Genomic DNA, 14,231 nt, shown 5'->3' with positions numbered 1-14,231 from the left:
CGTCTCCCATAGTTTCGTCTGAAGTTCGAGTGATGATCGGTTGTTTGTTGAACTTCCAGCATAAACCGAAACTTGGTCTTATTCACGGGAAATATCATGCTTAAGTATTGCAAATTGTTTGCACGGTTGCAAACAGTATCGTTGCATAACTCACTTTGCGAATTCTCAGTTTTGAATAGATTTCAACACTTTATGTTGATTGAACTAAGGTACGGTATGATTTGTATACTTTTAATAATACTTGTATAATCAATTTCAAATCAAATCAAAATAAACTTTATTCAAGTAGGCTTTTACAAGCACTTTTGAATCGTCATTTAACAATTAAGTGAGGCTACCACCGGTTCGGAACGTAATTTAAGAAAGTAACCGTTGTGTTTTACTCTCTACAATTCTTCACAGCATGCATCTATTTACATTTGTACAAATTTCACTTAATTTTACGTTTATTATATACACGAGCGACCCGCCTCGGTTTCGCACGGATGCAATGCTTATACTGATATGTATATTTGGGGTATCAAGAAATTTTTAAAATTATGAGTGTTTCTTTACTATATTATCTATATATTATTTACAAAACATCCCTCTCCAATCATTCTATCTATTTAAAAAAACCGCATCAAAATCCGTTGCGGAATTTTAAACTTCTGAGCATACATTGGACATACAGCGGTAAGGGAAGTCTGTTTTATACAATGATAATGATTACCTTAAAAGAAAATTTAATTCCTCCCATTTCCCAATTGAAATTAATATTTGCAAGCGTCCTCAAATTCATTATCAACAGATACTAATATTAAAGAATAAACCTAGGTTTCTAGATATAGTAGTTTTGACAATGCCATGATAGTGAGCCAGGATAAACTATTATATAACTGTATAGAAGGTAGTTAATTAATGTAGTTAGGAGAATATAACGGTTAATTATCCTCGGCTGTTGTTCTATAGTTTCAATTCTCTTTGTCATATCGTGTATATTCTGTCTCACTCAAATCAGTCGTTCTAAATTCAAATATATATTTTTTTATCAGGCCAGTTTTCAACAAGTCTAGCTCGGCTGAACAAACGCAAAATATACGTTTATGAACCGTTTTTAAATGTAACTTAATACCCGTGGATAAAGGAAGTGTTTGGTAAAAAATGTTTCCGAACCGATGGGGCGTATTCAGAATACAAATGAGACTCATCTGTACAATGTAATAAAATTTAAAAAAATGTCACCGTTCATCGTTTAAATGGGATTTGGGTTAAAATTATGGTCGCGAATAAACCCTCAGGTTATTTGAATACACACCAAATTAAGGGTAGGTTTATTTTTTATTTGTTATAATCTATATCAATATTATAAATGTGAAAGTAACTCGAGGAAGAGTCGAGATGGCCCAGTGGTTAGCTAAACAACAGTACGCAGTATTGTTGTGTGCCGGTTTGAAGGGTGAGTGAGCCAGTGTAACTACAGGCACAAGGGACATAGCATCTTAGTTCCCAAGGTTGGTGGCGCATTGACGATGTAAGGAATAGTTAATGTTTCTTACAGCGTCATTGTCTATGGGTGATGGTGACCACTAACCATCAGGTGGCCCATATGCTCGTCCGCAAACCTATTCCATAAAAAAAACATATTAATATAGTTTCTTTAATGATATTGATTAACTATCTGCTTTACGTGTACATTTTTTCTTCTGTTTTAATTAAAACTGAAGGTGAACAGGGCTTTGCTTAGCATACTAATATTCAAGACTGTTCGTTAAGAGTTTGTTAATTAAATTTTTAAAGTATCTTGAATCATTCGAATCCTGTAAATTAAATATACAATTGAAACTATTGTGCTAAGGTATCGAATTATTAATGAAATAAGTGATATCAACTGAAACAAATTAAACTAGCCGCTTACTTAACCATTCTTAAGCCACTTTGTGTATTTCTTAGTATAAAATTTATATAAGAATTGTTTGCACTACAAATAATTATATAATTATAATAATAATAAATATGAGACGACATCACATACATTACTCCGATTCAAATGTAAGTAACTAAAGCACATGTGTTATGGAAAATCAGAAGTAACAACGGTTCTACAAACACCCAGACACAATACATCATAGAAAACTAATGATAATCTACGGCCGGGAATCGAACCCGGGACCTCGGAGTGGCGTACCCATGAAAACCGGTGTACACACCACTCGACCACGGAGGTCGTCTTATTATTATTATTAAACAATACTACTCAACTTCATTTTACTTTCAATGTTCCACTAAAAAGTTCGACACCATTCGAAACGCAATTTACCACTTATAACTGGTGAGTGATGAGTGACTGATGAGTCCCCCCATACCTCACATTTCATTTGATAAAATGAATATTATTACTATTTTGCTAAGCGGCTCTAAATATAAAAATATTAGCTGAACCTGCGGATTTGTCCCGACAATAGTTATAATCAAGGAACCTACCTGCCTAATTTCTAATTTGTAGGTGTTATAGTTACTGAGATTTCGTGATTAATCATTGAGTTGCATTTCGCTTTTATATGTATAGATTTATATTGGTTAGAACATACTTAATTGATTAAATTAGGTTAGTAAAAAAAGTAAAGTAACAGCCTGTAAATTTCCCACTGCTGGGATAAGGCCTCCTCTTCCATTAAGGAAAGGTTTTGGAACATATTCCACCACGCTGTTCCAATGCGGGTTGGTGGAATGCACATGTGGCAGAATTTCGATGAAATTAGACACATGCAGATTTCCTCACAATGTTTTCCTTCAACGCCGAGCACGAGATGAATTATAAACACAAATTAAGCACATTTATATAGTGGTGCTCGCCTGGGTATGAACCCGTAATCATCGGTTAAGAAGCACGCGTTTTAACCACTGGGCCATCTCAGGTAGCTATTAAGTAGCACAAAAAAAAATTTATACACATTTTGGCTATCAAGTTTGTATGTTTACATATTTACCATTGCCTTATTAGAAAGGAAGGTGTATAGGCTAACTGACATTTAGGCCTGTTAATAGTGCCAAAAAAGCCAATTACCCTGACATATAAAATAGATTATTAAAGTGTATTATCAAATCAAAATATGAAATAATTAACTCTTTCAACTCCTTCACATGTTAACATTTTAAATTTAACTCAACATAACATAACATTAAGAACAATGATAAAAATATTTTTTAGAGTTGTTCTTAGTAAAATAATATAAACATTATTAGACTACTTAAAAATCGAATTAAATTTATATAATATAGTTACAGTTATTGTTATTTTTGGAGCCACACGAGAATCACTAGATTTCAAATAAAAAAAAAAAAATCGTTTCACATAGCCAAAAGACGACAAAACATAAAAAATACAGACCAATTGATAACCTCCTCCTTTTTATGTCGGTCAATAAAAGACATGTTAACTTCGAATTAAGGCGAAGACAGATCACAAGTGAAACTTTCAACACAGTTTAATCAGTTGGACAAATTTAGCGTTTTTCTTTCATTGTTCTCATTTTAGGCAACTGTCAGCCAATGTGTGTTCGCCCTTATCGGACGCTGGCTCGATTCCAATTCTCTATTCCGGACAATACTCATATATAAATTACGATTCAGAATGCATTGCTGGCAACGCTGCTATCAATGTAAGTCATAAAAAGATTCTTTTATGGAGAAATACTATATTTTTATGGAATATAATAGAGGTCGTTGATATGTATATGTACTGTCTACTAGTCTTATTGCTATTGACTATGTATTGTATTTAATGAAATAAATTCGACGTATAGAAAATTACTATCAAGTTCAATAGTCAATACGATTGGAACAACTTACTTTTAAATTTTTTACAGAACAAAGCAATCATATATTTGATAGTAATAATTAGAAACAGTCTGTAAATTTTCCACTACTGTGCTAAGGCCTCCTCTCACTTGTGGAGAAGGTTGGAAGCATATTCCTCCACTGCTCCAATGCTTGTTGGTGGATACATATGTGTCAGAATTACATTGAAGCTAGATACATACCGAGCTGGAGTACAATTAAATTAAGAAAGTAAATTTCCAGAAATGATTTTTATGAAACTTTAATTTAGCATATTAACTACATCAGAATTACACATAAGCTAAAATTTAAAATAATATTGTCCGAATAATATCTGACAACACATATTAAGCCCATGAAAATTCATTGGTGTTGGCCTGATTTGAGCCCGTAATGATCGGTTAAAATATACGCGCTCTAACCACTGAACCATATGTTATAATTTAATGTAATAAATAATTTGTATATATTTTTATGACTTCAGTTGGAGGACAAGCAAAAAGTCCATCTGATCATCATCTTTCAATCATCAAATCCTTTATCTGAATCAAGTAATTCATTCCTTACCAAAATTCGCTGTGATTTCTAGTTAATAATTTATATTTACAATTCATCTTGTGATCTATCTTGAAAGGAAACATCGCGTGAAAGCTTGCATTACGGAAGACATACTCAGATATGTAAAACCGCGAGCGAGCTTCTAATCCTTTTCCTTGAGGGAAAATCCCATTTCCTGAAAAAATAATCAAATATTCTGTTTTTGAAAGATATATTTGTTGAAGACATGCGTCTGTACGTATTACTACCGACTGTTACGTTTGGATTTATCACAGAACAGACATATGTCCTTTTAGTTCTAGAATAAATTTAATTTTTATACTGCTATCTCTTTCTTAAAAATGTCTCACTGCAGTTCAAATATTATATTTCTATCTCTCTCTCTAAAATGTCTCAGTGAAGTTTTGAATAACTCTTACATTAAGGAAAGAAAACTAGTGGCTTTTTTTTGGTATAAATGACAAATAGATGGAAGGCTCTGCTGATAGAAAATGCTTACCAGCGCCCATGGACATCTGCAATTCCGGGCTTGCAGGCGTGTTGCTGGCCTTCAAAAAAGTTAAATGATATCTGGATTGACATGTACTATCTTAACTTGGAGTACAGCCACTGATGTCACGTTTATGTATATATATGTATGTGGTTTGGATGACGGTCTAGTATTTAAATTTAAAACGCAACGTCAAATAAAATTGAATATGGAACCTCTAGCATAATAGTACTAACAAAACAAATGACCACATGACCACATCTGGTATATGACCACAGCTATCCGCTGAACGTCACTGTGAATATTTATTAAATGCATTAAGCAAAACCAACATGTCCTAAAAATGCTTATGTTTATATAATAGAGGATAAATAATAACTTTTAAAAACACACTGTTAAAATGATACTACAAGAAAATATTCTTAAATAATATTAGTTTTAATAGGTCACCTATAAGTACAACAATGCTATGAGCATTAAAAAAATTTACACCTGCCTGCTTACACTGCTAATGCGCAACCTTGGTATATTACGACACAACTTAGATGTGGCATCGGCAAATTCAATAAAACCGATTACTACCGATTTACACAACCAATAGAAATGGCACCCTATCGCGCCATTCGACGCTATTCGTCGCTATAGATTGTCGCGTCAGTTCAACTGGAGAAAGCAAATCGACGTAAGTAATATGATATTACAAGTTATTACATTTGGTTAAGATCATATTCACACAAGAAAGAAATATTGATAATTTGGGATAGCGTACTTAATTCGGATTTGATCGGTTTTACGAATGTTGAAGTTGCCACATCTAAGTTGTGTCGTACTATAACTAATATATCTTATGTACCTTTTAAATTAAGGTGAGCTACATATTTCTGTCTAAATTGACCAATGGTATCTGATCCGTCATTCCAACTCTAATGCATTCCAAAATCGAAGAGACATGTCAAACGAATCAACATTTTACCAAACCAAATATGGATCGGAATCCTAAATAAATATCGGTATATCGAGATCAGGCGTGTCCTGATAAAACCACGACGCAGTGACGCCGTGGTTATAGTGAATTTTTAGATAACATATACATGAAATATGTCTCGATGTGGGACGTCAGCCAAATAGACCGTCGAAAATAAACTAGAAATGTCAGAATAATATATTTCATGTAAAATATTTGCTTAGCAAATGTAATGGCGTTTAAGATTGACTGCTAAGGAATATCGCGTATTTCCTAAACTATATAAGGTTTAATCTTAATGAATATTTTTCCAACAATACGATTTTACTGGCTGGTTTTTATTTAAACATTATTTGTAAACAAACCACAATATTACAAGAATAAAAATGATAAAGAACAAACAATAGCAGAACGAATTATTTGAAAGCTTAATAAAAAACGAATTGATAATAAACAACTACAAATATGTAAAGAAAAAAGCGAAAAAAGAAAAGACAGTTTAAAATGTTTTCTTCAAATTTCAATGGGATCAAAAGAACACATTCTGATTCAATAAAGATATCGTCTGGAGTCAAAGATCGACTTCAAATGCAGCCTCAATATTTCATATCAATACTACATTTAAAGAGCTGAAGTGACCTGTGGTTAGAACGCAGGCATCTCAACCGTTTATTGCTGGTTGAAATCCAGGAAAGCACCACCACGTGTTCGGTGGTGAAGGAAAACATCGTGAGGAAACTTGCATGTGTCTTATTTAATCGAAATTCTACTACATGTGTATTCCACCAACCCGTGGTAGAACATCTTCCAAACCTTCTCCTCGAAGAGAGAGGAGGCCTTAAAATATAAGCTTAAAACATTTAAAATATTCTATATTCTAACTTTACTCGTGATGCTGAGTGAATGTAGACACAGTAACATAAAAATACAACTTAAATACCAAAGGCATAGACATATGTATGTCTGAGACAACTAAAAAAATTAATAACTATAACTACATCAGTAAGCAATGTGTTCGAGTTGTTAATAAATAATCAACTTCAAATTTAACAATGTAAAATCTTACGAAGATATTTAATTTAGTTCTTACGTTGTACAAATGTTGAAGTTTCACAATGCTTTAAATAAATAAAATAAATAAAATAAATGGTGTCAGCCACAGGCACACGCTTCAACAGTCAAAAGAAAGAAGCGATACGAGCCTCTTGATTGACCCAGTATAATATCGTATAAAAGTTAATTTGTAAGAAACATTTCTTAAAGTATTCTCGGATTGTTTTTTGATAGGTATAGTATAGGGTTGGCTGACACCGACTCCAAATATAGCAATAATTATAAGTACATTATATAATCGTAAATCGACTTTTAAGTAGTCTAATATTTTTCATTTCATTTTACCTGGGAGGACTCTCAAAAATATGTTAAATATGCAATTATTTTTATTACTTTTTAGTGCATTTTAATTTGTTTTCAACCGACTTCCAAAAGGAGGAGGTTATCAATTCGTCTGTATTTTTTTTTTTTTATGTTTGTTACCTCATAACTTGTTACTGGGTGGACCGATTTTGATAATTTTCTTTTGTTTGAAAGGTCGTGCTTCCCGTGGGGTCCCATTTTTTTTTATTTTTTTCCGATGATGGGATCCATATAAAAACGACATAAGTCTTAATTTGCATTATGTATATGCGCGACAAATAGGTGAATAACTGAAAATCACGTTAACCAATTTTGATAATTCTTTTTTTATTATAAAATATATACTTCAAGGGTATTTGGTGAAAGTTTGGTATGGTTCTGAGCACAGGATTCATGACAAAGTAACGGAACGGAAGGGAACGGAACAATTCTGAGGAGCACGTTAGCGATACTCCGTCGAATCTTTTATTTATAGGTTATTTGGATATTTGAGTCACCTTCCGTAATGTCGTTATGTTTATGTAATTATCATAGTCGAATATTATAATCAACTAGCTACCCACCCCGGCTTTGCACGGGTGCAATACTGATACTAAATATACTACAGAATTTGTTTATTTACGACATTACATCGCAAACTTCTAAAATTATCAGTGTTTCTTTACTATATTGTTCATGTATTATATACACAAACCTTCCCCTTGAATCACACTATCTTTAAAGAAAAACCGCATCAAAATCCGTTGCGTAGATTTAAAGATATAGGGGCAGAGAAAGCGACTTTGTTTTATACTATGTAGTGATGGAACTCCTATACGGCTCGCAGTTAGGGTGCAATATGGGGCAGAATTTCTTACTATCTTTAATAAAATTTTGTGTATGTGATGTGATGTCATATGATGTACGAAATATAGTTGGTCTTTTGAAAAGTTTTTTTGCTGAGTTCGATTACAGCTCGTTCGAGCGATCCTTGTAGTTTACGCCGCGTGACGTATTAAATCCGCATTTTCGAAAGTCTATTTTTGCTTTATTCGCAAGTTTCCTTTGAAATTGCCCTCGAAGTAGTTTCTGACTCATATAAACGGAACGCTTAATCTATCCATATTAAAAAAAGTAGTTAGTCAACATCAGCTTCACTTAAAATCAAAAAATAAATAAAAATTTTAACAAAAAGAAAAACCGACTTCAAACAAAACACTATTTTAAAACAAATGAATATGCACGAAAAAGCAATAAAAATAATTGCGTATTCAACATATTTTTTAGAGTCTTCCTAAGTTAAATGAAATGAAAAATATTAGACTACTTAAAAGTCGATTAACGATTATATCATGTAGTTATAATTATTGTTATATTTGGAGTCGGTGTCAGCCAATAAAACCCTACAGTATATCTATCAAAAAACAATACGAGAATACTTTAACAAATATGTTTTTTACAAATTACCTTTTACACAATAATATACTGGATCAATCAAGGGGCTCGTATCGCTTCTTTCTTTTGATTGTTGGGGCAAGGGCACCGTGGCACCGTAATATCAATATATTTATCTCATAATTGTCACTTGCGGCTTCGCTCGTGTTATGGTTACTCGTCAAGTACCACGTTTAAAAAAGTACTCTTCCTCCTTCCTTGGATTAAAAACTTGCTTAATACCAAATTCCTTTATTTTCAGTTCAATGGTTAAAAAGTGAGATAGCAACAAACTGACAGACTTACTTTCGCCTTCATAATATAGCAATAATGTTGTAAAGAAAAAGTAAGTACCTTTGACACTATTATACAGGAATAAATACTGAACGAAAAGCCACCGGTTTCCAACATAGATTCTACCGAGAAGCTATTCATGTAAATATAAAGGCATTTTAAATTATTTGTAAAATTATAAATTTCAAAGCAATTCCTAAGGCCGATTAGAGATAAGCGATTAGCGCGTTCAACCGTAATCAAGGCGTCAAGGCCCATTGATTAGGTTAGGTTAGGTATGTGTACATTCAATCTAAGATTACGCTTTTAAATCACCTTTGAACTGTTAAGAAGCTTGTCCTTCTATATATAAGTAGTAGTAAAGTAAAGTAATAGACTGTAAATTTCCCACTGCTAGGCTAATGGCCTCCTTTCTGTTCCAATGCGGGTTGGTGCAACGCACATGTGGCAGAATTTCAATGAAATTAGACACATGCAGGTTTACACTCTTAAATTAAGCACATATATTGTGGTGCTTGCCTGGGTTTGAACTCGAAATCATTGGTTAAGATGCACATGATCTAACTACTGGGCCATCTCGGCTCAGCTCGGCTCTATATATATATATAGTGACAAAAAGGCCTTAAATAAACGCAATTTTTTAAATTAATCTGTAATATAAGCAACTTCCATAAAAGCAAGCCACGGGAAACAGCTAGTATTAAATAAAATCTGTCGTATTATGGGAGAAGAAATTTTGATTGAGGACTGGCCACTACCACCATTCATAGAGTTTAGCATTGCAACATATTTTGACCATTCCTTACGTGACCAATGTCCTACTAAACTCGGGACCTAAGATACTGTTGTGTCTGTTTAATTACCTCACTCCACCACCAAAGCGGAACTCAACAATATTCACATTTATTTGACGTTAATATCTCTGATTATTGGTTGGTACCTTAACAAAGTCCCACCAAGTAATATTTTCACCAAACAGTTGGAAATTTTTTCTCAGTTACTTTCTATTACTTCTAAAGATAAATCTTAAGCCAACAAAAACAACAAAAACAGCCTATATAAAATTAAAAACAGCCTATTTGACATATACAGTAGTCGGACAATATATGTATAATATATACTTTCATAATTCGCAACATTTGTAAATCATTTTGTGAAAATATATAAAATGACAGCTCATTTGTATTCCGTTTTAAAATAACGCCTTTACAAAGTCCAGTTTTTACATTTTATGAATTTTAACAACGAGCTATAAATAAATATTTAAGTCTAATCACACTTAAATTTGTACCTAAATAATCTGTATGCAAATGTATTTTTTATATTTTCGCGTTGGTTGAAATTAAACATTCTGTGGACACAATAAGGGTGACATTTGAATGTTTAATTTTTGTATAAGTTTTTAGAACGTGGTCTTATTTTGTTATAAAAAGATAGTTTTGCTTTTATAGAGAAGTTACGTGAACGAGCCAAGCCTCGTAGTTAGTGTTCACTATCACTCACAAACATTTATAAGAAGTATCATTGCTTACACCACCAACGCGTCATCAAATCTAGGAGCTAACATAGCAATATTAAGTAAGTATTGTTGTTTAGCAGTAGAATTTCTTTAGGTGGGTGATTCTTCCTAAAATTAAAGCTTGAGCATAGCCCTTCCACCATGCAAGTAAATTTCAATCCATAAAAATTTCAATATACCTTTGTTTAAATGTGTTACTTATAAATTAATAACTACATTCAGCTACATATCTTATATTAGTTTAAACGCTTTTTTTAGTCTATCAAAAAGATAGAAAGCCTAGTATCTCACGCAATTCTAGTCCTATGTCTAATCCCATTTTAGAAACGATATCAGTGTAGGAAACAGTGGTAAGAACTCGTTATCTTTAGCAAAATTTGGAATTCAAGCCCGGACAATCTCCCTTAAATTTTCATGTTCTTTAATTTTTTTTGTGACCTAAGTGGCAAAGGAACAGGAGGCTTACCTGATAGAAAGCAACTACCACCGCCCATGAACATCTGCAACACCAGGGGGATTGCAGATGCGTTGCCGGCCTTTAAGGAAGTTTTTTGTCTCATCACCTTCATATGGGGGTAATCATCTGCCATTATTATTCGTTGCTTTATAGGAAAGTCTCCCATAACGGGGGCGCAGGAGATCCCATGTGTTCGGTTACGTAGGACGTTGATAGGCTGTTACTTTACTTATTTTTACTAGCACTTTACTCAAACTTAATAGCTATTGGTTACTGACATTCGATGACGTAATATCCGACCAATGAGCGTTCGGACAAATATTGAATTTGACACTGATCAACGTTCCATAAACTCTGAGATACCATATTAGTCTTCAAAATAACAAAGTATGTAATTCAATAACCGTGACCAAACAAACGATCATAACTCTTTCTATAATACAGCATTCAATATTCCGGTAGGAACGACAAGTAATTAGACTTGTTGACTCAACCGAGTTTACGGAGTAACATAATCAGAGCACGTCTAAGATAGGCTGACGGAGATACAAACAGCCCCGACAAATTGATTGCTTCTAGATAAATCGCCCAGCTTTATTATCGCTTAAGAAACGTTAATTAAGAGGACACAAAAAAATGTCTTCAGAGTTTTAAAACAAACTATTCTGTCCCTGATGTAAAGTTTCCTTAATGATGGCTTGTTTATTTTGTTCAAGACTAGGTTCAGTAGCTACAATACGTAAATCTTAATTGGAGATAGTCGGTTCAAACGCGTAAAGATCTAATGATAATAATCTTGAAGAGACATAAACTAATCAATTTCTGCAAAATATTCTTCCACCAGATTTAACGTTATGGTGACACTTGGTTTATATAAAGTTTATATAAAAGAGAGCTAAGATGGCCAGTGGTTAGAATGCGTGCATCTTAACCGATGATTGCGGGTTCAAGCCCAGGCAAGGAACGATATACAGGGTTATTGGTAATTCCACATATCCTAACGGAAACGTTAGGAGGTGATAGGGGTGTGTATGTGATAATTTAAAAATGGGAGACGGAAAACAATATTATTTAAATTTTATTTCCTCAAAAATGCCTTAAAAACTAAAAAAAATCATTATGAAACTTGTTCTGCAGATTATTTTAAAAACCTATGGGGGTTAAAATTATTGCAAATATTCACCCCTATCACCTCCTAACGGATATACGTCGAATTACCAATAACATGTAACTGTACATATATGTGCTTAATTGTGTTTATAATTCATCTCGTCCTCAGCGGCAGAAAACATCGTGAGGAAATCTGCATGTGTCTGATTTCATCGAAATTCTGCCTCATGTGCATTCCACAAACCCGCATTGGAACAGCGTGGTGGAATATGTTTCAAAACCTCTCCTTAGTGGGAGTTCAAAGGGGAGAGGAGGCCTTAGCCCAGCAGTGGGAAAGTTACAGGCTGTTACTGTACTGTTACTGTAATCTCATGGACGGATTAAGTGAATCGTTTTAATGTACCAAAATATTTGCTTATTCAACAAAACAATGTAAGAACAGTGCAATGCTTCTGAGCGTATCAAGTGGACGGTCAAAGCAAATATTTCCTTTGTAACTAAAACCAAGGAGTGCACAGAAATTTAAATATATACTTTGTTTTGTTTTATTTGTGCATATTGAATGAATAGGATCGTCTGTGTTCGATAAATTAATGTAAATTATATCGATTGTAGTGACGTCATTATATTTTTTATTTCATTAATCCATGAATTATTTTATCATACCTTTCATTTATTTTTATGTATGAGCATTTATGTCCTTGTAAAAATGTTGTGTCCTATGTAAAAATACTGAAATGATGTTTCAGTAATAAATGGGGATAATCTTTGTTCGAAAATTACAGGTCATTATTTCGGAATAATGACCTGAAAGAGTAGTAGAGAAGAGTATTAGTATTATTAGGGCCTTAATATTAATTATAAATCATGACCGCGAAACTTCACCGTTGAATCGGATTCCGACCTTGTAAGCAAAAAATTAACTAGCCCTCCTTTCATCGGTGGAGACAATAAGGCGACGCGTTTTACTTTTAAACTAAATGAATTAAATAGTCTCTGTTTTTTCCATAGTATAATTGAATGTAAGATATAAATGTATAATATTTAGTCTATTCATACCATAAGGGGACAAAAGCCAAATCAAAAACATTTGACATCGAACTGATTCGATATCATTGGCCGATAGTTTAAATAATCTTTAAATAAACTTGGTAGTAGGGCTTTGTGCTAGCCCGTCTGAGTAGGTACCACCCACTCATCAGTTATTCTTCTGCCAAATAACAGTACTCAGTATTGTTGTGTTCCGGTTTGAAGGGTGATTGAGCCAGTGTAACTGCAGGCACAAGGGACATAACATCTTAGTTCCCAAGGTTGGCAAATTGACAATGTAAAAAATAGTTAATATTTCTTACAGCGTCATTGTCTATGGGTAATGGTGACCACTTACCTTCAGGTGGCCCATATGCTAGTCCGCCAACCTATGCCATAAAAAAATCTATGATATTCAATATGGTTTCGTATAAATTACGCGCGAATCCCAACAAACATATTATTAGAAATGAATACACATAGTCAGGCGATAGTGTTGTTTTATTAAATTAAATATTAATCAACACTCTTGCTATGTTGTTAATATTTAATTTAATAAAACAACACTATAAATATGAATTACAAGGAACATGTAACTCTCAAGTATTAGGCATTGATATCCTTAACCTCCTGTTTAGAAAAGGCTATAGTATTAGTAGGCCTATTTATTAGTGTATTATTATGATACAGAATGAAATATAAAATCATTTGATACGTTAGGTGAAGTAAAAGGCTCTTGCTTGAAGCACCTATAAAATCCAGCTCCAAACTGCACTTTGTAACTATTGTATCAAAAGTTTAACACCAAATATAACCCTTGTTTGAACTGAATACATGAGAAAGATAATAAAATCCTCGTAAGTTTTTTACACGTTCTCACTTTGTTAGCAATATATATTAAGTTGTAATGTTTAAATGCCCTTTTCAACTTATTTATTTAGTAACTAGTAGTCGCCCTCGGTTTGGTTCGCGTTTTAAGCTGTCGGTTGTCATATATCAGGCAAAAAAGTAGCTTATGGAGGTAGATTAGTGTTCAAATTTGCTTCATACCAAATTTCATCAAATTCGGTTCAGTAATTTGGTCGTGAGCGACATACAGAGTCGAGATGGCCCAGTGGTTAGAACACGTGCATCTTAACCGATGATAGCGGGTTCAAACCCA

This window comes from Vanessa cardui, chromosome 13 (assembly GCF_905220365.1).
Source record: "Vanessa cardui chromosome 13, ilVanCard2.1, whole genome shotgun sequence".
NCBI classification, from domain to species: domain Eukaryota; kingdom Metazoa; phylum Arthropoda; class Insecta; order Lepidoptera; family Nymphalidae; genus Vanessa; species Vanessa cardui.
Note: the sequence above shows the minus strand (reverse complement) of the source record.